General features: G+C 44.2%; 1 protein-coding gene across 3 annotated transcripts in view; it reads right to left on the bottom strand.

The window, feature by feature from the left end:
• Positions 1-19,745, bottom strand: part of KLHL8 (kelch like family member 8) — a 131,766-nt gene extending 112,021 nt beyond the window's left edge. The window contains exon 1 of one of the 3 annotated variants that reach the window (XM_077476364.1): positions 19,724-19,745. The gene's annotated coding sequence lies outside the window, so the exon portion shown is untranslated. Of the gene's footprint in view, positions 1-19,549; positions 19,699-19,723 lie in introns of those variants that run through there. The other 2 variants (XM_077476363.1, XM_077476362.1) reach the window with 2 other exon arrangements.
• Between the last annotated feature and the right edge of the window lie 2,086 nt (positions 19,746-21,831).

Raw genomic sequence — 21,831 nt, 5'->3', positions numbered from 1 at the left:
TAACCTTGTTGTATCACTGCCGTATCACCAGCCATCCCATTACATTACCTTTAATGCAGGGCTCGACAAAGCCCAGGTGCCAGTTTGCCATGGCGAGCAGGAATCGCACCCTGGCACCTAGGCTGCCACCAGCCCACTCACTAAAACTCCCGATGCCCCAGACATGCAGTGCATTAACATTGACCGCTGTCCTCCTCCCTTTTCCACACTCAGCGCAGCGCTTGATGCTTGCTACAGCCGCTGAGTGTATGAAACTGACAAGTAACAGAGGAGAGAAGAGGATCTGTCAGAACTTGATGTCGGGGGTGGGCAGGACCCAGCAGCTATCAAACGCCAGCTAATGTGATCTGGACGGGCTGCTACTTTATGTGGCCCCACCCCTTTTCTTAAGCAGCCCAATTATTGGCTGGTGTTTGATAGCTGCTGGGTCCCGCCCACCCCAACATTAAGCTCAATTCCGACAGCTCCTCTCTGTTACTTGTCAGTTTCACACAGTTACTGAGTGCTCAGTGTGAAACCTGCCAGTGCCAATCATCGCCATCTGCCACCGCCAACCAGTGCCACCTGCCAGTTCCAAACCAGTTTCGCCGGTTTCCATTACATCAGAGGGGGGCGGGGTCATCCAAACGTCATTGGGGAAGCCAGGCTTTTCCCCCCTGCATCAGAGGTGGGTGGGGTCAGGTGATGGGTGCCCCCGTCCTCCTCATATAAGAAATGTCAGGCTGCCGGGATCCCTGCAGTGTCTCCACCAGTGGAGACAGAGGATGGATGGACTGCGCTGGACTGGAGGGAGAGATCACCCATTGCTGGATCAGATCAGCCATCGCTGGATAGCAAGAGTGGATTACCACCGCTGGAATCTTTTTTTAATATTTTTTATTTTTAATAAAGGACTTTTTCAAAAGTGCGTTTGTCTTTTTTAACATTCTTTTACACTTTCTTTGTGAACTGGTAGGGGTACTTTTGTACCCCCTTACCATTTCAAACAGGGGGGGCCGGGATCTGGGGGTCCCCTTGTTAAAGGGGGCTTCCAGATTCTGATAAGCCCCCGCAGACCCCCACAACCACCGGCCAGGGTTGTGGGGATGAGGCCCTTGTCCCCATCAACATGGGGACATGCTGCTTTAAGGGGTCACAGACCCCCAAAGCATCCTCCCAATGTTGAGGGCGTGTACGGTTCAGGAGGGGGGGCGCTCTCTCGTCCCCCCTCTTTTTCTGCGGCCTGCCAGGTTGCATGCTCGGGTAAAGCGTTTGGATTGTTTTTTCTTTTTTTTACATTTGACGCGGGGTTCCCCTTAAGATCCATACCAGTCCTGAAGGGCCTGGTAATTAAATTTGGGGGAACCCCACGCTTTTAAAAACTTTTTTTGCATTGATACATGTCCCCTGGGGGAGGACCCAGGTCCCCAAAACACTTTTTAGGACAATAACTTGCATATTAGCCTTTAAAATTAGCACTTTAGATTTTGAACGTTCAAGTCCCATAGACTTTAATAGGGTTCACACGAAGTTTGGGTCTGTTCGCAGGTTCTGGAGGGGGGGGGGGGGGGGTGTTCGGCTCATCCTTACTTGCCAGTTCACAATCTCATTTAAAACGCACACCGAGTTGTGCATGTGTGGGTGTTACATCATTCCCCTGCTGGCCAATCAAGATGGCTGAATAACCCACACTCTTGCTGGAGTGCAGGAGAGTTTTTGCATTCTGCAAAAAAAATAAATAAATAAAAGTTTGACATGTACAAGTTAGGTTTTTAAGAGACAAAAAAAGCTGCATAAGGCAGCAGCCTAGCTGCACATAAGCAGACTGGAAAAACAGGTTAACTCAGGCTATTGAGATTAAACTGCTAGCACAATTAGTCAGTAACCATGGAAACCTTCAGTAATGAGTGGGATTTTGTCATTTCAATGCATAGTTTATTGTGCTGCTTATTTAAAGCTTGTGAATACAGAATTAATACTCATTAATTTGTGCTGCTGTTAGCATATCCATGGCATTCCACAACCACGGTATTTAGATGCATTCATTGGACATTATAAAGCAGTCTATTATTTCCTCTGTAAAACACATTTTCTATGCCGGGTGCTCTGGCCACAACTCATGCCCACAATATGCTCCCTTATGAAGCAACATATGAATCCGCTGCAATCTAAAATAATTCTAGCTTTTCTTCAGGGTCAAAAATAGAAACAAGAAAGCGCCACACTGGATCTGCAAATTGTTTTCAACATAGGCTGACTCAAAGGGCTCCACTAAACCCAGCGAGTCAAGCTCACATCTTTAGGAAAAAAATAAATAAAATTCATACGTTCAGTTACAGCTGCACAATTAATAGTTTAACAAAAAATTGTGATCTCGATTCAACCCCCCCTGACGATTTCTATTGCAGAGTTTGCCGATTCTTTCATATAACAAGCGGAGAGTAGGGATGAGCCCAATGTTTGCCGAATAGCGAACAATTTGGGGTGTTCGCTGCAAATTCCATAGCTGCGGAACACCCTTTAAAAAAAGTCTATAGGAGAAATCAAAAGTGCTCATTTTCAAGGCTTATATGCATGGTATTGTCATAAAAAGTGTTTGAGGACCCGAGTCCTGCCCCAGGGGACATGTATCAATCCAAAAAAAGTTTTAAAAATGGCCGCTTTTTTTCCGGGAGCAGTGATTTTAATAATGCTTAAAGTGAAACATTCCTTTAAATTTCGTACCTGGGGGTGGGGGGGTGGGGGTGTCTATAGTATGCCTGTAAAGTAGCACATGTTTCCTGTGTTTAGAACAGTTGGAGAGCAAAATGACATTTCTAAAAAGGAAAAAAGGTCATTTAAAAGTACTCGCGGCTATAATGAATTGTCCTTCCCGGCAATACACATAAAAGTTTTTGAAAAAAAAACAACTGGTATGAATATTAAGGGGAACCCCAAAACAACAAAACTGTGTAGGCCCCCCCCCCCCCAAATTACATATCAGGCCCTTCAGGTCTGGTATGGATATTAAGGGGAACCCGTGCCAAAAAAAATTAAAAAATAAAATAATAAAAAGTGGTGTGGGGTCCACCTCAAAATCCATACCAGACCCTTATCCGAGCACGCAACCTGGCAGGCTGCAGGAAAAGAGGGGGGGAGAGAGCGGCCCCCCTCCTGAACTGTACCAGGCCACATGCCCTCAACATGGGGAGGGTGAATTTAGGTAGCCCCCCAAAGCACCATGTCCCCATGTTGATGGGGACAAGGGCCTCATCCCCACAACCCTTTCCCGGTAGTTGTGGGGGTCGGTGGGGGGCTTATCAGAATCTGGAAGCCCCCTTTAACAAGGGGAACCCCAGATCCCAGCCTCCCCCCATGTGAATTGCTAACGGGGTACAAACATACCCCTATTATTTCACAAAAATGTGTGAAAATGGTAAAAAAAAAAAAAAATGACATGACACGGCTTAGGACAAGTCCTTTATTAAAAAATAAAAATATATCCCAAAGTCTTCTCTTGCTCTGCTGACAGACAAAAAGGAAAAGGAAAAAAAAAAAAACGCAATGACCCGCCTCCATTGGAGGCACCCACCATATGACAGTTCTTTCATAACTGAGGGCGGGGCCACACCGTGACGTTTTCAGGTGACCACGCCCCCTCTGACGCACAGGAACTTCCCAATGGCCATAGGGAATGGCTTTTTTTTCCCCCCAGTAGAAACATAATTTTACTCTTGGACTGTTATCATGCGCCACTTTACAGGCATACTATAGACACCCCCAGGTACGAAATTTAAAGGAATATTTCACTTTAAGCATTATTAAAATCACTGCTCCCGAAAAAAACAGACATTTTAAAAACTTTTTTTTTGCATTGATACATGTCCTCTGGGGCAGGACCCGGGTCCCCAAACAATTTTTATGACAATAATTTGCATATAAGCCTTTAAAATTAGCACTTTTGATCATTCATGTTCGTGTTCCATAGCCTATCGGTGTTCAAATGAATTTTTTGCCTGTTTGCATGTTCTGCTGCGAACCAAACCGGGGGTGTTCGGCTCATCCCTAGTGGAGAGATTTATCTGCTCACTCAGCTGTCAAAAGAAAACATCCGGGCAGTCTGCCAAGTTTTTAACATGAAACATTGTAACTATAGCCTCATACACACAATCGGACTTTAAACAAACTTTCCTGTGGATTTCTGTACAATGGGCGTTGGCTGTGAACTTGTTAAGCATGCACACGATCTGACTTTTTCAGCCAACTGTCACCAAATAACATGGTTTTTCTGCTCTTTACCTCCACCTTTGGTCAACTTCTGTATTGTTGTCTGATCTTTTGCAATGGTTCTGAGCATGCGTGTTTGTAAAGTCCAATGGTTTTCTGTACACATGATCGGACTTTGCTCCATCGGACTTAGGTTGTTGAAAAGCTTGCCTGTTCGCACAGTCAACATTTGTCCGATGAAAACCGGAAAAGTTTGTCCGATGGAGCGTACACACGGTCAGATGTTGCCTTAAAACAGCTACTTTGCATGTTTGTTGTCAAAAAGAGCGATCGTGTGTATGGGCCTTAGCTCTTCCTTCTTAGATCAAAGAGATAAACTTCTGTGTGAAAAAAAATCCAGGTAGTCTGCCAAGTTTTTAACAAGTGTAAATGCAGGAAGTTTAACCACTTAAAGTCTAAATCTTTTTCCGACACTTGTTTCAATATGTTTTTTGCTAGAAAATTACTTGGAACCACCAAACGTTACACCGCGGGAATTGTGATCTTCTAAGTAAAAAAATTGTGATTCTCATTTTAGCAAGAATCGTGCAGCTCTACGTTCAGTCATAAAAGTCTCTCAAGCTGGCTAGACATCACATTACAATTGTAAAAACTACATTTAGATAACTGCACTAAAAATAATATCCAACAAGTTTTAAAATTTAAAATAAAATTTTAGGTTGCATTCACACCTGAGTGTATCGTTTTTAGGCTTTTTTTTTTTTTTTTTTTTTAAACACAAACTTTTTCAAAGTGTTTTTGAAGTGTATTACAAGCATTTTCACAGCTTCAGGCGTTTTTGTTTAGCCAATTTAACCACTTAAGGACCAAGCCTCTTCTGAGATTTGTTGTTTACGAGTTAACAGTTTTTTTTCCTAGAAAATTACTTAGCACCCCCAAATATATTATAATATAATATAATATATATATTCACTAGGGTGTTAAAAAAAAAAAAAATACATATATAACACCCTAGTGAATAAAACGGCAGTCGTTGCAATACTTTCTGTCACACCGTATTTGTGCAGCAGTCTTACACGTGAACTTTTTTTTTGTAAAAAAATACACTTTAAAAAAAAAAAAAAATAAGACAACAGTTACGTTTTTTTTGTGAAAGATAAGGTTCCGATTAGTAAATTGATAACCAACACGTCAGGCTTCAAAATTGCACACGCTCGTGGAACGGCGACAAACTTTTACCCTTAAAAATCTCCATAGGCGTCGTTTAAAAATAAAAAAAATATACAGGTTGCATGTTTTAAGTTAGAGGTCTAGGGCTAGAATTATTGCCCTGCTCTACCGATCACGGCAATAACCTTGCGTTTTTTAGCGTTTATGGGCGTTTTTAATAAAAATACACAGAGGGCACTCCAAAAATCCCACAATGCATTACCAACCTCCCACAATGCATTGAAAAAAATAGAACAGCGAACACTAATTAAAGCGCGCTTAGCAGCATTTCATGTTTTTTTTTTTTGCAAAATCTTTTTTATTGAGTTTTTCAACAGCATAGAAAATCGCCCACACCCGGGCCAACAGTACCCACGCAGGGGCAAACTCTCCGCTACGGCTACAACCGCAGCAGGGCATATCAGGTAACACAACATGATCGGTCTGCCTCTGAGGCAACAACAGGCCTCAACCAGGCAGACCGATAAAAACAAAACTAAACGTATCTAAGCCCCCATGGGGGGGGAGGGTTAACAGCAGGAGAATCCGTGCTCAAAAGCATAAGTACACGATGTCAAAGCATAGAAGTACAAGTAATACCTGGGTCAGTCTATTACCATATCAGGACCTTAATGTTGGTCTAAGGGTTAGTTACTGCATCAGTCGCCGTAGTGCTATCAGCTAACCAATAAGTCCACACCTTTTCAAATTTTTTTGGGCATCCCCTACCCTCGTAGGTAGCTCTATAAAGGGGCAAACTAGCATTCACTAGACCCTTCCAGAACGTGACAGAGGGGGGAGATGATTGCTTCCAATTCATCGTGATGGCCTTACGTGCATAGTATAGTAGTAAGGATATGAGTATTTTCCTAGCTCTGTGGATTATCAACTGCTCCACCAGCCCCAGCAGACAACATTTAGGATCATAAGGAATACTAATCTTAGTAATGTTAGCTATTACCTGGAGAACTTCCTTCCAGTAATGCCCAATTGCTGGACAAGCCCAGAAAATGTGAAAAAACTCCCCTGGCTGATACGAGCATCTCCAGCACGCCGGGGAATGTGTCGGCGACATCTGGTGCATTCTATGGGGTGTGTAGTGCGCTCTGTGTATAATTTTATACTGAACAAGTTTGTCCCTGGCCGAGACCAGTGGAGAGAACGGGAACACCCAGATTTCCCTCCAATCATCATCGTCCAGTTCCGGTATGTCCCCCACCCACTTCCTGCGTAGGGAGGACAGTTCGGGGATGGCAGCAACCAACAGGGACCCATAAATCTGAGAAGTGGGTTTCTCCAAATCCTTCACCCGAAGGGTGGACTCGAGTTCCGAGTATTCCATTATGACTGGTTGACCTAAGAACTGACATCTATGGGCATGGGCGATCTGGAGATACCTGAAATGAGCCCGTGCAGGCACGTTGAACTTCGTACACAATACATGAAAGGAAGCAAGCTCCCCATTGGTGATAACATGCTCCAGAGTCAGTATTTTGTATCTGGCCCAGGCCTGAGGATCCGGGATAGTGGTGAACTGTGGTAGGTTGGGATTCAGCCACAGGGGGGTGCGAGGAGACCAGGTGTTCGGCGGGGACTCTCTCAGCGCCTCCCCCACCCTCCATGCCCTCATAGTGGTGCGCATGGAAGGGGTGAGGCAATGAGGTGTTTTTGGCCCCCCGAATACCAAACCTTTCAAGGCCTCCAGAGACCCCACTATAGCTGCCTCCAACACCGTAGCAGAGTTGGTCAGATCTGGCAGCAACCACCAGTGGACAGTTACAAGCTGAGTAGCCAAAAAGTATTTGTGGCAGTCCGGGAGAGCCAAGCCCCCATCGTCCACAGGCCTGGTCAGAGTGGTATACTTGAATCTAGGCGTTCCAGATCCCCAAATAAATGAAAGGAAGAGTTGTTTAAGAGAATTAAAGAAAGTTTTATTTAGCCATTGTGGGGAATTCCTAAATATGTACATTAGTTTGGGGAGGACTTTCATTTTGAGAAGGTTAATGCGCCCCATGAGGGAGAGGGGAAGATTACCCCATGCCCTTAGTTTGGATTTAATCCCTATCAGGACAGGTTCAAGATTAAGCCGGACAAAATCCCGACTCTCCCTTGAAATAATGATACCTAAATAGGTGAACCTATCCACCCATTGAAGCGGGGTAGAAGGGGACGAGGAGGACCTGGCCCCCACATCCACTGGGAAAAGCTGAGACTTATGCCAGTTAACCCTCAACCCGTTGAAGGCGGAAAAATCATCCATAATTCCGAGTGCTCCCCGCAAAGAGTCACCAGCATCGTTTAAAAAAAGCAGTAAATCATCCGCATAGAGAGCCACTCTCTCCTCCAGCCAGCCCACCCTAAGGCCACGGATGTCGGCCGAGCACCTAAGGGCCTCCGCAATAGGTTCCATTGCCAGGGCGAACAAGGATGGGGAGAGAGGGCATCCCTGCCTGGTGCCCCTCCGCAGGGGGAACTGAGGAGACAAGGAGCCGTTCAGTTTAATGCATGCTAGGGGACCGGTGTACAATGTGCGTAACCAGGCAATAAACTTCAGTGGAAAACCCATTCTTCTGAGCACCTCCCACAGATACACCCACTCTACCGTGTCAAATGCCTTCTCCATATCAAGGGTGGCAATAGTCCTAGTGCCTTGATTAGTATGGGGGGCATGGATATTAGAAAATAGTCTACGGATGTTGATGTCTGTGGATCTACCCGGCATAAAGCCTGTTTGGTCCGGGTCAATCAAAGATTTAATCACCTTATTGAGTCTGGTGGCCAGTATTTTGGTTAGTATTTTTAAGTCACAATTCAGGAGTGCTATTGGCCTGTAGGAGGAGCATTTCGTGTTTAGTGGGGTTTTTTTGCGGTCAGAGAAACAGTACTTTGAACACGATTTTATGGCAGTTTTATGCAGTTAAAAAAAATGCATCCAATTCACATATACCGTATATACTCGAGTATAAGCCGAGATTTTCAGCCTCTTTTTTGAGGCTGAAAGTGCCCCCCTCGGCTTATACTCGAGTCATCGCTGTCTGCCCGCTCGATCAGCGTGTCGAGCAGACAGACAGCGGCCATTCTAGAATTCAAAAGCCGCGCCTCCGGCTCCGCCTTCGCCTGTGATAGGCGGAACACTGAATTTCCCAGCAGCCTGTGTTCCGCCTATCACGGGCATCGTCTCATCCTCGTACTACGGACGAGGATGAGACGATGCCCGTGATAGGCGGAACACAGGCTGCTGGGAAATTGAGTGTTCCGCCTATCACGGACATCCGATAGGCGGAACAGCAGTCAGTGGGAAATTGAGTGTTCCGCCTATCACCGACGGAGGCGCGGCTTTTGAATCCTAGAATGGCCGCCGACGAAAAGCTGAAGGACGGAGGCTCGGCTCGGGACGGGACGGGCCGGGCCGGGACGCAGGCTGGACGGGACGCAGGCTGGACGGGACGCAGGCTGGACGGGACGCAGGCTGGACGGGACGCAGGCAGGCTGGACACAGGTAGGCTGCACGGACACACACACACACACACACACACACACACACACACACACACACGGATGCATGGACACACACACACACGGATGCATGGACACACACACAGGGATGGATGGACCCACAGGGATGGACGGACACACAGGGATGGACGGGCATGTCTCACCCTCGGCTTATACACGAGTCAATAATTTTTTCCAGTTTTTTGGGGGTAAATTGGGGGCCTCGGCTTATATTCGGGTCGGCCTATACTCGAGTATATACGGTATGTGAACTGAGTCTTATAGCCAGTACACACGGTCCAAAAATCAGACAAAAAAAAAAAAAAATAATAGGAGATTTCGTCGTGATCATACGATAATGAGATGGTTAGTACAGAGCTTTCAAGAGCGAATCATGACAGTACATCTGATATTATTAGATTGGACAAGCACGAAAATTTTCCTTGTACGATACCAGATCGTATGATTTTCGTTTGGTCAGTATAGTTGTTGTCCAAAAATACAATAAATACAAATACACTACATGACATCACTTCCGATTTTTTTTTTCCCCCTGTCGTATGAGAATTTGTGACTTTAGTAACCTATTCAATTTCTACTTGCGATTAGTAAGCGAAAGAAGTCGGACAATCTGTCGTCCGATTTTCTGATCGCGTGTACGGGGCATTAGGCTGGGTTTACACCTATGCAAATTGAATGCTGTGCATCTTTAGGTCCGTTTCAGGGCTGAATTCGGCCCTGATTCGTCCCTGAACCAGAGAATGGGGACGTACAGTGTTCCTGTGCGATCCGCAGCCGGTTCCAGTGTGAACCGAGCCTAAAAGTAGAACTTCAGGCAAATTGCTGACTTTGGACAGTTTTACAATGAATAGAAAACTCTTTCACCTTAAGATTTCATAGCTGACCATATAGAACTAGTGAAAAAAAAAAAAAACTGCTAGCATTAAAGAGAAACTTTGAAGAGATTATAAAAGATGTCATATTTACCTGCTCTGTGCAATGGTTTTACACAGAGCAGCCCTCTGGGGTCCCTCACTGGCGCTCCTGGCTCCTCCTCCCTTCTGAAGGCCCCCATAGCAAGCTGCTTCCTATTGGGGGAGGGCACTTGTGCAGGCTCAATCCTGAGCCAGGCTCTGTGTGTCCACTGAAACACACAGCACGTCTTGGGCCAACCCCCTCCTCACAGGTTGTGAGTGACAGCAGCAGTAACCAGTGTCTCCCACTGCTGCCTTCATGTCCAGTGAGGGTAGAGAAGAGAGGAGAGCGCTGCTGCAATCAAGACTGGGATCAGGCAAGAATAAGGGGGGTGGTGAACTAAACAAAGAAGGTTTTTTACCTTAATACAGAGAATGCATTAAGGTAAAATACTGTCTGCCTTTGCAACCACTGTCACGAAAACTGCTAAATACACAAAATTAAAAATTGGTTAATATCTGTCTATCCCATTCATACATTTACACAGCTCTGTTTTTTTCTCTGCTGCACTTTTTTTTTTTTAAACCTCAATAATGAAATTTCATAGGCAATGGATTTTTATACATACTTGAGGTGGTGACATCGCTAATGCTTAGGATCCAAGGCAAGAAGCTTTAATTGCAGTGGAGACATCTTTGTTTTATTAACCACTTCCAATTTGGCACTTAACCCCCCCCCCCCCCCGTGCTTTCACGCTGGAGTGTGAGGGGCCGGTTTTTTCAGGCGCTACACAGGCGCCAGTGTGAAAGGGGCCTTATGACAGAACTGAACTCAAGTGTGGAGGAGTTCTCAGTTTAACCATTTAAAGACTAAATCTTTGACACTTGTTGCTTACAAGTAAAAATCCTGTATTTTCTGCTAGAAAATCACTTAGGCCCCTTTCACACTGGGACATTTTTCAGGTGCTACAGCGCTAAAAATAGCGCCTGAAAAAGATCTGGCCCCTTTCACTCCAGTGTGAAAGCCGGAGGGCTTTTACACTGGAGCAGTCGCTAGCAGGACGGTGAAAAAAGTCCTGAAACCGCATCTTTGGAGCGGTGAAGGAGTTGTGTATTCACCGCTCCTACCCATTGAAATCAATGGGGCAGCGTGGCTATACCGCCAGAAAATCGCCACTGCAGCGGCGCTGTGCGGGCCGTTTTAACCCTTTTTCCAATAAAACGACGGTTAAGCTCCCGCCCCAGTGTGAAAGGGGCCTTAGAACCCCCAAAAATGATATATATTTTTTTAGCAGAGACCCTAGGGAATAAAATAGCAGTTGTTGCAATATTTTATGTCACACGGCATTTGCACAGAGGTCTTTCAAACGCAATTTTTTTGGAAAAAAAAAAAAAAAAAAAAAAATTATATATATATATATATATATATACACACACACACACACACACGAAAAACAGTAAAGTTAGCCCATTTTTTTTTTGTCCAAAAGTTTTGATTACCTGTTTTTGTGTATTTAATATATAGTTAAATATATACACACACAAAAGGTATTTTAAAGTCTTTGGATGGACACCTAAAAATTATGGGGTTGATTTACTAAAACTGGAGAGTGCAAAATTGGTGCAGTTCTAAATAGAAAGAAACCAAATCGGCTTCCAGTTCTTTTCTGGTCAAAGCTTAACCACTTCCCACCCGGCCAATGCACATATACGGCCGGGTGGGAGCAGTCTACTTCTGATAGGACGTTCAGGAACGTCCTTCAGAAGGAGCGGGATAGCGCGCGTGCCCGCGCAGCGCCGCGATCCCGATGTGCTCGTGTCACCCGGACACGGCGCATCTCAGATCGGCAGGAGGCCTCTGTGATTGGCCCTCCTGATCACATGACGGCCGTGTCCAATCACAGCCGTCATGTGATGTAAACAGCCGGTTGCTAGGCAATCAGCTCCTCCTCTCCTCACACAGAAGTCATCGCTGAGGAGAGGAGAGCAGATCACTGCAGCCGGCTGATGATCAGTGAGTATGAGCTGTTTTTTACAGCTTTTTACTCACTGATCACCAGTCTAGTGTAAACACACAACACACCACACAGTATAAAAACACAGTCCCCACACATGTCCCCAAAACACACATGTCCCTAATAATAAAAACATGTCCCAATGATTATCTGCACACATATGTACGTGATCACCTGCACACATATGTACATGATCATTTGCGTACATATGTCCGTGATCACACAAACCAATTATTATACACTTAACGGAATTTTTTTTACCAAAAACATGTAGCAGAATACATTTTGGCTTAAATTTATGACAAAATTAGATTTTATTGGATTTATTTTAAAATAGAAAAAAGAAAATAGTTTTTTTTTCCAAATTTCCACATTTTTGCGCTTATATCGCAAAAAAAAAAAACGGAGTCGTGAATAAATACCACCAAAATAAAGCTCTATTTGTGCGAACAAAATGATAAAAATTTAATTTGGGTACAGTGTAGCATGACCGTGCAATTGTCACTGAAAGCGCTAGAGCGATGAAAGCTGAAAATTGGGCTGGGAAGGAAGGGGGCGAAAGTGCCCTGTATTGAAGTGGTTAAAGTGGTTGTTAAGCCACCGATATAAAATCATCCCATCCCCTCTTTAATATAACAAGTGCCCCGTGTGTGGGTTTTATAAAAAATATGCTGATCTGTACCTATATCACAGCCGCTCCGGCGATCACATGATCACATTCCTCGGCTCTCTCCTCTGCCCAGCTGACAACTACAGCAGTTGGGGCCGAGCACTCCCACCGATGTCAGCCAGAGAGGAGAGAGCCGAGGAGTCACATGAGTGCCGGGAGCTGCTCTGATATAGGTACATTTAGGCATTTTTATACACAGGCACACTTATTGTTATATTACAGAGGGGGATGGGATGATTTTATATCGGATATGAGAGCAGCAGGAGCGGTGGGGGCTAGCATGGACACGAGTAGACAGGTAGGGAGGGGGGGAGAAAATGGAGGTGAGGAGGACAGAGCAGGGCTGCTAATGATGGAGGCATGTAAAAACTGACCAAGGTGTCAGGGCTCAGCAGTCATGATATTACCTTGTCAGCTTACAGGGGAGAGGGCATAGCCAGGCAGGATCAGCCAGGTTTTTTAGGTGGTACAGGGGGCCAAAATGACACAGCACAAGCACTGTGCTTTATAACATGCTTTAAAAGGGAACAGAATCAGTTTTTTGGGATTAAATGCTTATTAGGCCACTTTCACACTGAGGCGCTTTACAGGCATTTTAGCGCTAAAAATACCATTTGCAAAGCGCCTCTCCTGTCACTCCAGTGTGAAAGACCGAGTGCTTTCACACTAGAGCGGTGTGCTTGCAGGACGCTATAAAAAGTCCTGCAAGCAGCATCTGTGGGGCAGTTTAGGAGCACTGTATACAGCGCTACACAGACTGTGTTAACCCCTTCTTCGGCCACTAGCAGGGGTTAAAAGTGCCCCGCTAGCAGCCGAAAAGCACCGCTAAAACTAGCGGTGCTTTACCACCGATACGCTCACTGCCCCAGTGTGAAAGTAGCCCTAATTGAAGACGCTGAAGTGAAGTTAGAAGCTGACTAGCTACCATGCACAGCTGCATCAGATTCTGCACTATCCAGTTTTAGTAAATCAACCACAATGTGCATCTAAACTCCAAAAGAAAAAAGTCCTAAGGATGTACTGGCTGCATCCATGTTCTAGAGATCTTTTTCATTTGGTAGTTCTGACTCTGTCCTTCAGAACTAGGCTTTTTTTTTTTTCTCCACATCTATATGGTTATCAGAGGCTGAACTTCAAACATGCCTGCCTTTGTAAATTTTCATTACATTGTGGACCGATGGGGCTGATAGAGATCTTTATGCGATCTTTTAAAGTGGGTGTACGGGCAGACGGTTTTTTATGTATTTATTTTTTAAAATCTTAATGCATTAAGATAAAAAAAAAACACCTGTGTGCAGCAGCCACCCCCCCCATACATACTTGAGCCCCCTCTTGATCCAGTGATGTTGCAAGAGACTTGTCTGTCCGGATTCTCCATCCTCATTGGCTGAGACAGCAGCGAAGCACCATTGGCTCCCGCTGCTGTCAAAGTCAGTGAGCCAATATATAAAAATTTGTATAAAATGTTTAGATTTGCTTTAACCATTCAGTCCCCGGAAGGTTTATCCCCCCCCATAAACTTTTCTTTTGGTGGTATTTGATCACCTCTGGGATTTCTATTTTTTTAGTGATAAAGCGAAGAAAAAAAAAAAAAAAAAAAGACCGAAAATTAAAAAACACCACTCCATTCTCTAATATATATATATATATATATATATATATATATATATATATATATATCCATATATATCCATATATATCCAATAAAACTCAATTTTTGTCACATTTAGGCCAAAATGTATTCAGCCACGTCTTGCGTAAAAATAAATATTCAATGAGCATATATTTATTGGTTTTTGCAAAACTTATAGCAGGGCTTGACAAATTTGCTTAGAATCTAGGAGCCAGCTGAAAAAGTTAGGAGCCAGTTATTTAAATCCTCTGCCCAGCGCCCAGAACTGCACGTCTGGGGCATCGGGCAATAAGAATTGCTCATGCCTGATGCAAAGAGAAAAAAAAAGGACAATATAAAAAATAAAAAAAAATAAATAAAATCTACTTTTGTTTTAAGATTTTGCAAATAAGTTTTTTTTCTCCTTCACTGATGTGCTCTGATAGGCTGCACTGATGGGGCGGCATTGAGGTAGGAACTGATGGGCACTGACAGGTGGCACTGATGGGCAGCACTGAGGTGGCACTAACTGGCATTGGCAGGTGGCACTGGCAAGTGGCACTAACTGGCACGTGGCAATGGTTGGCAGTGGCACAGGTTGGCACCGATTGGCAAGTGGCACTAACTGGCACTGGCAAGTGCCACAGGTTGGCATTGATTGGCAAGTGGCACTGGTTAGCACTGACAGGTGGCACTACCTGGCACTGGCAGGTGGCATTGGCAGGTGGCACTACCTGGCATTGGCAGATGGCACTGGCAGGTGGCACAGGTTGGCACTGATTGGCACTAACCGGCATTGGTAGGTGGCACTGGCAGGTGGCACTAACTGGCACTGGCAGGTTTCACAGCCGATGGTGTAACTGTGAAACTGAATGCTCTCTGCAGTGCTGCAGTGTGTGAATCTGTATGGAGAGAGAGATTTCAGAGGTGGGCAGGACCCAGCAGCTATCCAACCAATGATTGGGCAGATTAAGAAAGGGGTGGGCCACATGTATGTATCAGCCCACCCAGATCCCATCGGCTGGTGTTGGATAGCTGGGTCCCGCCCACCCGACATTCAGCCTCAATTTTGATAGCTCCTCTCTACACACAGTTTCACACACTGCGGCGCTGCTCTGCCAACAGTGTGTGGAGAAGGGAGGAGGATGTCAGAGGCTGCTCCCTTCCTGCTCCATCCCGACTACCGTGCTCTGTGTCTGGAGGGTCTCCACTTTCCCAAGAACCCACAGCCAGCCCTATTCTAGTCGCAACGGCAACCTGGCGCCTGGGATTTGTAGAGCCCTGCCTTATAGCATCTACATAACTAGGGTACATTGTCTGGAATTTACGCAGCTTTTCATTTATGACTGCCTATTTCTTCAGGTGCTAAAATGGCAGGGCAGTACAAAAGCCCCAAATGACCCCATTTTGGAATGTAGACACCAAGGAATTTGCTAAGAGGAATGTTGAGCTCATTGAATATTTTATATTATTGAATATTTTTTGTCACAAGCGATTGAAAAATGCCAAAAAAAATAATTTTATTTACAAAAGTTTAATCACTGACATAATATTACTCACATAAGCCATGGGTATATGTGGAATTACACCCCAAAATACATTCTGCTGCTTCTCCCAAGTACGAGGATACCACATTAGACCTTTTGGCAGTCTAGCTGTGTACAGGACCCCAAAAACCAATCACCGTCTTCAAGCTTTTTAAGGGCGTAAATTGTTGTTTTCACTCCTCACTACCTGTCACAGTTTCAGGGGCCATGAAATGCCCAGATAGCACAGCCAGCTCCCCAGATAATAATTTTTTCTGAAAGTAAACAACCCAAGGTATTTGCTGAGAGGCATGTTGAGTATTTTGCAGATCTCGCTTTTTGTCACAAAGTTTGGAAAACTGAAAAAACAACCCCCCCCCACTCCGTGCATGTTCCTTCTATTTCTTCATTTTCCAAAACAAACAAGAGCTGCAAAATACTCACTAGTAGCAAATATTTTGTGTAGTTTCTGAAAAGGGGTCATGTTGGCATTTGTGCCATCTTGACATTTCAGGGCCTCCGAAATGGCACAGGAGCAAGTGGGGATGCACAGGTGCTTTAATTTTATTTTTTTATCCCCTCAATAGGTAGTGACAAGCAGGGTGAAAAAAAGTGATTATAAAAAAATATTTTATCTCAAATAAAGCATAAATATAAATAAATAAAAAATATAATAAATAAAGCAATTTTCTTTTATTTAAAATCAGAGATTTTTTTTGATTTAAACCAGATTATCTAAAGATAGTTTTCTATTTAATATACATTAATACATTTGGTTTATTCAGCATTAAATGGAGCTTAATTATTGTAGCATTAAGCTGAGATAAAACTATAACATTGCCAGTGCGTGTTAACTAAATAAAAGAATTTGAGTAGTTCAACTACAGTGCCTTGAAAAAGTATTCATACCCCTTGAAATTTTCCATTTTGTCATGTTACAACCAAAAACGTAAAATGTATTTTATTGGGATTTTATGTGATAGACCAATACAAAGTGGCACATAATTGTGAATTGAAAGGAAAATTATAAATGTTTTTCAATTTATTTTTTATTTATTTTTTACAAAGAAATATGTGAAAAGTGTTGTGTGCATTTGTATTCCGCCCCCTTTACTCCGATAGCCCTAACACAAATCTAGTGGAACCAACTGCCTTTAGAAATCGCCTAATTAGTAAATAGAGTGCACCTGTGTGTGATTTAATCTCAGTATAAATACAGTTCTGTGAAGCCCTCAGAAGTTTGTAAGAGAACCTTAGTGAACAATCAGCATCATGAAGGTCATGAACACCAGACAGGTCAGGGATAAAGTTGAAGAAGGTTAAAGTTATAAAAAAAAAAAAAATCCCAAGCTTTGAACACCTTACAGAACACTGTTAAATCCATCATCCGAAAATGGAAAGAGTATGGCACACCCGCAAACCTACCAAGACATGGCCACCCACCTAAACTGACAGGCCAGGCAAGGAGAGCATTAATCAGAGAAGCAGCCAAGAGGTAACTCTGGAGGAGCTGCAGAGATCCACAGCTCAGGTAGAAGAATCTGTCCACAGGACAACTATTAGTCATGAATGCCACAAATCTGGCCTTTATTGAAGAGGGGCAAGAAGAAAACCATTGTTGAAAGAAAGCCATAAGAAGTCCTGTTTGTAAAAAGCCATGTGCGAGACACAGCAAACATGTGGAAGGTGGTGTTTTGGTCAGATGAGACGAAATGTTAACTTTTTGGCCTAAGGGCAAAAAAAAATGTGTGGCTATGTGTGGCTGAAAACTAATACTGCACACACCATCTCCACCGTGAAACATGGTGGTGGCAGCATCATGTTGTAGGGATGCTTTTCTTCGGCAGGGACAGGGAAGATGGATGGAGCCAAATACTGGGCAATTTTAGAAGAAAACCCGTTAGAGTTTGCAAAAGACTTGGCTGGGGCAGAAGTTCACATCCCAGCAGGACCACAACCCTAAACATACAGCCAGAGCTACAATGGAATGGTTTAGAATAGATGAAAGCATATTTCATATGTTACATGTTTTGAGTTACAGAGGAGGTCTAGGGCTAGCATTATTGCTCTCGCTCCAACGTTCGTGGAGATACCTCACGTGTGATTTGAACACTGTTTTCTTCTATTTTTTTGGTAATTTTACTTATTTTTTTATTTTGACGCTTTTTAATAAAAAAATAATAATATTTGATCACTTTTATTCCTATTACAAGGAATGTAAACATCCCTTGTAAAAGGAATATGGCATCATCGGTCCTCTTTACAGTGAGATATGGGGTCAATAAGACCCCACATCTTACCTCTAGGCAGGGAAGCCTGAAATAAAAAAAAAATAAACAAACAATCTCGGCTTCACAGCCGTGGAGGCGTTCTTTGTTTGACTGCAGAGGCCGGGGCGTGACGTCACGGCATCGCACCCGGCCTCCGAACAATCATAGATCATCTGGAAATCTCTATGGTATACATCCGGGGCCAGCGGATCCGTTCTCCAACTCACTGATGGAAGCAGCGAGTCAGTAGAAGTACCGGAGGCTGGCGGGAGGGGGAGTGTGAACAAGCCCTTACTGTAGCAACGCTGATTACTACAGTATTTGTTATCTTCCCCTCTGTTCCTACATTGTTGCTTTATATGACATTGTTGTTTGTATTTTGTTTTAGCAAATCAAATGCTTTTCAAATAAAGCCTGCACATCTACTACATGATAAAGAGTATACAAAGCACTATGGGTTATCTTATAAAACAACAACACAAGAGAAAAGTTCCGCCTGCTGTCTGAATGGAAGACTACATGATATGAAAGCAGACCTTGCAATGAGATGTGAGGGGGCAGGGTTTTAGGCTGATCTAAGACATGAAAGCACAGGAATTGGAGCCCACCTGAGGCATGAAGGTGCAAAAATGAGGGGCTGTCCTAGCATTGTGTGGTGTGGGAACCGTGGCCTACCTGAGGCATGAAAGCATGGGAACAGGAGGCCGACCTGAGATGTGAAGTGGCAGGAATGGGGGGCCCGACCCGAGACTTGACATTGTGGGAATGGGGAGCTAGCCTGAGATTTTGAACTGTGGAAATTGTAGCTAGCTTGAAACCTGAAGTTGTGGGAATGGGGGCGACCTGAAACAATGAGGTGGGGGAAATCGGGGCCAACCTGAGACTTGAAGCTGAGGAGCAGGAGTCAACCTAAGGTCAGAAGGAGCAGGAATGGGGGTCCTGAGGTGTGACGGTGCAGGAATTGGGGGGGGGGGGGTATGGGAATCCTGGCCACCCTCAAAATTAAAGTTGTAGAACTGGGGGCCAGCCTGAGATGTTGACATCTAGAAATCAGAGCTGACCTGAAACTCAAATTTGTGGGAATGGGGGCTGACCTGAGGCATGAAGGCACAGGAACGGGGCCAACCTGAAACACTGAGGTGTGGGAATTCAGGTCAACCTTTGACTTGTGAAGTTGAGGCACAGGTACAGAGGCAGACCAGAGGCGTGAATGGGCAAAAACGCTGGGCCGACTGGAGATTTTGGCATGGGAAATCAGGGCCGACCAGAGGCGTGAAGGCGCGGGGACTGAGCAGAGGCGTGAAGGCGCGGGGACTGAGCAGAGGCGTGAAGGCGCAGGGACTGAAAAATTACACTTGAACGTGGAAAAAGTTGGTGCCCCTACATTTGTTTATCCTCAAAAACAACTAGATGAAGAAGAGAAACCCACATCATCTAATCAATTATCAAAAAAAAAGTCCCCATCCAGGGCACCCAGTTACAGCCCTATATAAATGAATAATGATCCCATTTGCTCCCCACTACTCATAGTCTCTTGAAACTGAAGTAAACATTGAGGTGATTAGGAAGATGAACACAACTCTCTGCTCCTAGCATGCACACACCTGCTGTACACACTAACACACAATACAATACCACAAGAGAACATCTCACCTTGAGGCAAGGCTACCAGGCAGCCCGAGCACAGCAATACTACATTGACACCCTCCAGGCGACGAGCCTTTCCACACTGCACGACCCCCTTACCTCTCCTAGCTGCTGCTGCTGCTTCTTCCAGCCCCACCTCCTTCCCCGGCTCATTGTACTGAGCTTGCGCATTATGCCTACCTTCACCATGCAAGCCTCCATCTTTGTTATGGGCATATTCCCATAGTGTTTTCTGAGCGACAACATTCTGTTGACTCGTACAAGGTGCGGGCTTGTATTGTCACACTTCATGCCATTACTCGATTTATTATTAACAGTGACTTGACTCCTTCATTCAAGCTATTTTTCTACGAGCTTCGCTTTGCGGAGACTCTATGGTATCCCAAGGATACAGGCAGAAGCTGAACTGCTCACATCCAATGGGAAATAGGCTCAACCAATGGGGAGAAAGGAGAGACTGCTATAGCATCGAAACATACAGACACGTTCCCGGGGTTCCCTCTAGTGGCCAGCAGGGAGAATTACTTCCCCTTTGCCAATAGTAGCTATAGTGGGCTCAGAATCCACGTTATTTACACGTTCAAGGATGAAGTAAAGGCAAAACTTTTCTTTTTTTTTTTTTCCTGTTATATTGTGTGTTATATTAGGGAGATTTAATGGTGAGGTAGTCCCTGGTTGTCAGCAGGGCCACTAATACTAGTGTCCCCTTTGACAGATTTCCCCTCTGTTTCTGTTCTCGTGACAACCCAGAATTTGTGACTTTCACTTAACAGTACACATGACAAATATAGAGAGTGAATCCTTCCCAAAGAGGGCACAGCTAGCAATAAAAACCTGGCAGGAGTTCTAATCCCTCCCCATCTACGCAAAACTAAAAAAGAAAAAAGAAGCTTGGCCTTTAACCAATTCAGCCCCAGAAGAATTTACCCCCTTCCTGACCAGAGCACTTTTTGCGATATGGCACTGCGTCGCTTTAACTGACAATTGTGCGGTGACGGTCGTACGACATTGTACCTAAAAATTTTCCCATAAATAGAGCTTTCTTTTGATCACCTCTGTGGTTTTTATTTCTTGCTATAATAAATATCCCCCAAATATATATATAAAAAACATTTTTTTCCTCAGTTTAGGCCAATATGTAAAAAAATAAATAAATAAAAAATTTATAAGAAAAAAAATTATTTATATCTATATATCAAAAGAGCATCAAATTAAAAAATATATTTTTTTTACTTTTTGCTATAATAAATACCCCCCCCCCCCCCAAATGTATATATCTATCTCAGTTTAGGCTGATATGTATGCTTCTACATATTTTTGGTAAAAAAAAAAAAAAATTGCAATAAGCGTATATTGATTGCTTTGTGCAAAAGTTATAGTGTGTACAAAACAGGGGATAGACTTATAGCATTTTTATTATTTATTTATTTGTTTTTACTAGTAATGGTGGCGATCTGCGATTTTAATAGTGACTGCGACATGATGGCGGACACATCTGACAATTTTGACACATTTTTGGAACCACTGGCATTAATACAGCGATCAGTGCGATTAAAAATGCATTGATTACTGTAAAAATGTCACTGGCAGTGAAGGGGTTAACACTAGGGGGCAGTGAAGGGGTTAACTGTGTTCCCTGGGAGGTTATTCTAACTGAAGGGGGAGGGACTAAATACAGGAAGTGACAGATCGTGGTTCCTAGCTAATAGGAACACACAATCTGTCACTCCTCTCAGAACAGAACAGGGAAGTGTGCGTTTCCACTCGTCCCTGTTCTGTCTCTCCTGGTCACGGTCGTTTGTGGCCGGCAGCCAATGCGATTGTCGGCACGAGCATCGGCACCCCCGCTGCATATAGTTACGTGGTTTCGCGCAGTGGAGTAAAACTGTGGCGGCTGGTCTGGAAGCAGTTAACCAGTTCAGCTCTCACATCTATATAACCAGGACCAGGGCAAATTCAACTTCAGTTCAGCTCTCACATCTATATAAGGACTAGGGCAAATTTTACATTTCTGCTATGGGTCTAGTGATCTTCCTCTGCTGACAGTGTCCAGCAGCAGAAACAGAGGGGAAGCGGATCTGATGGTGGGGCTGCCAGTGCCTTCAAGGCTTAAACACAGGTGTGCTTTGGGGATGTCTGTGAATAGACTACATTGCACTGTGCCTATATCTCTGGCATAATGGATGGTATCATAACTCACAGCAGCAGGCACTATCATGGCTCTGGCTGGCAGTACACTGTCACAGTGTGTTACATGACATGGCTGCTGGGTGCTGATTTTATTAACT

The sequence above is a fragment of the Lithobates pipiens genome, unplaced genomic scaffold, assembly GCF_037356315.1.
Source record: "Lithobates pipiens isolate NorthernLeopardFrog02 unplaced genomic scaffold, aLitPip1_a1.2 Scaffold_13, whole genome shotgun sequence".
In the NCBI taxonomy this organism is placed as follows: domain Eukaryota; kingdom Metazoa; phylum Chordata; class Amphibia; order Anura; family Ranidae; genus Lithobates; species Lithobates pipiens.
The sequence above is the reverse complement of the archived record's forward strand: the minus strand, read 5'-3'. Positions and strand labels throughout refer to the sequence as shown.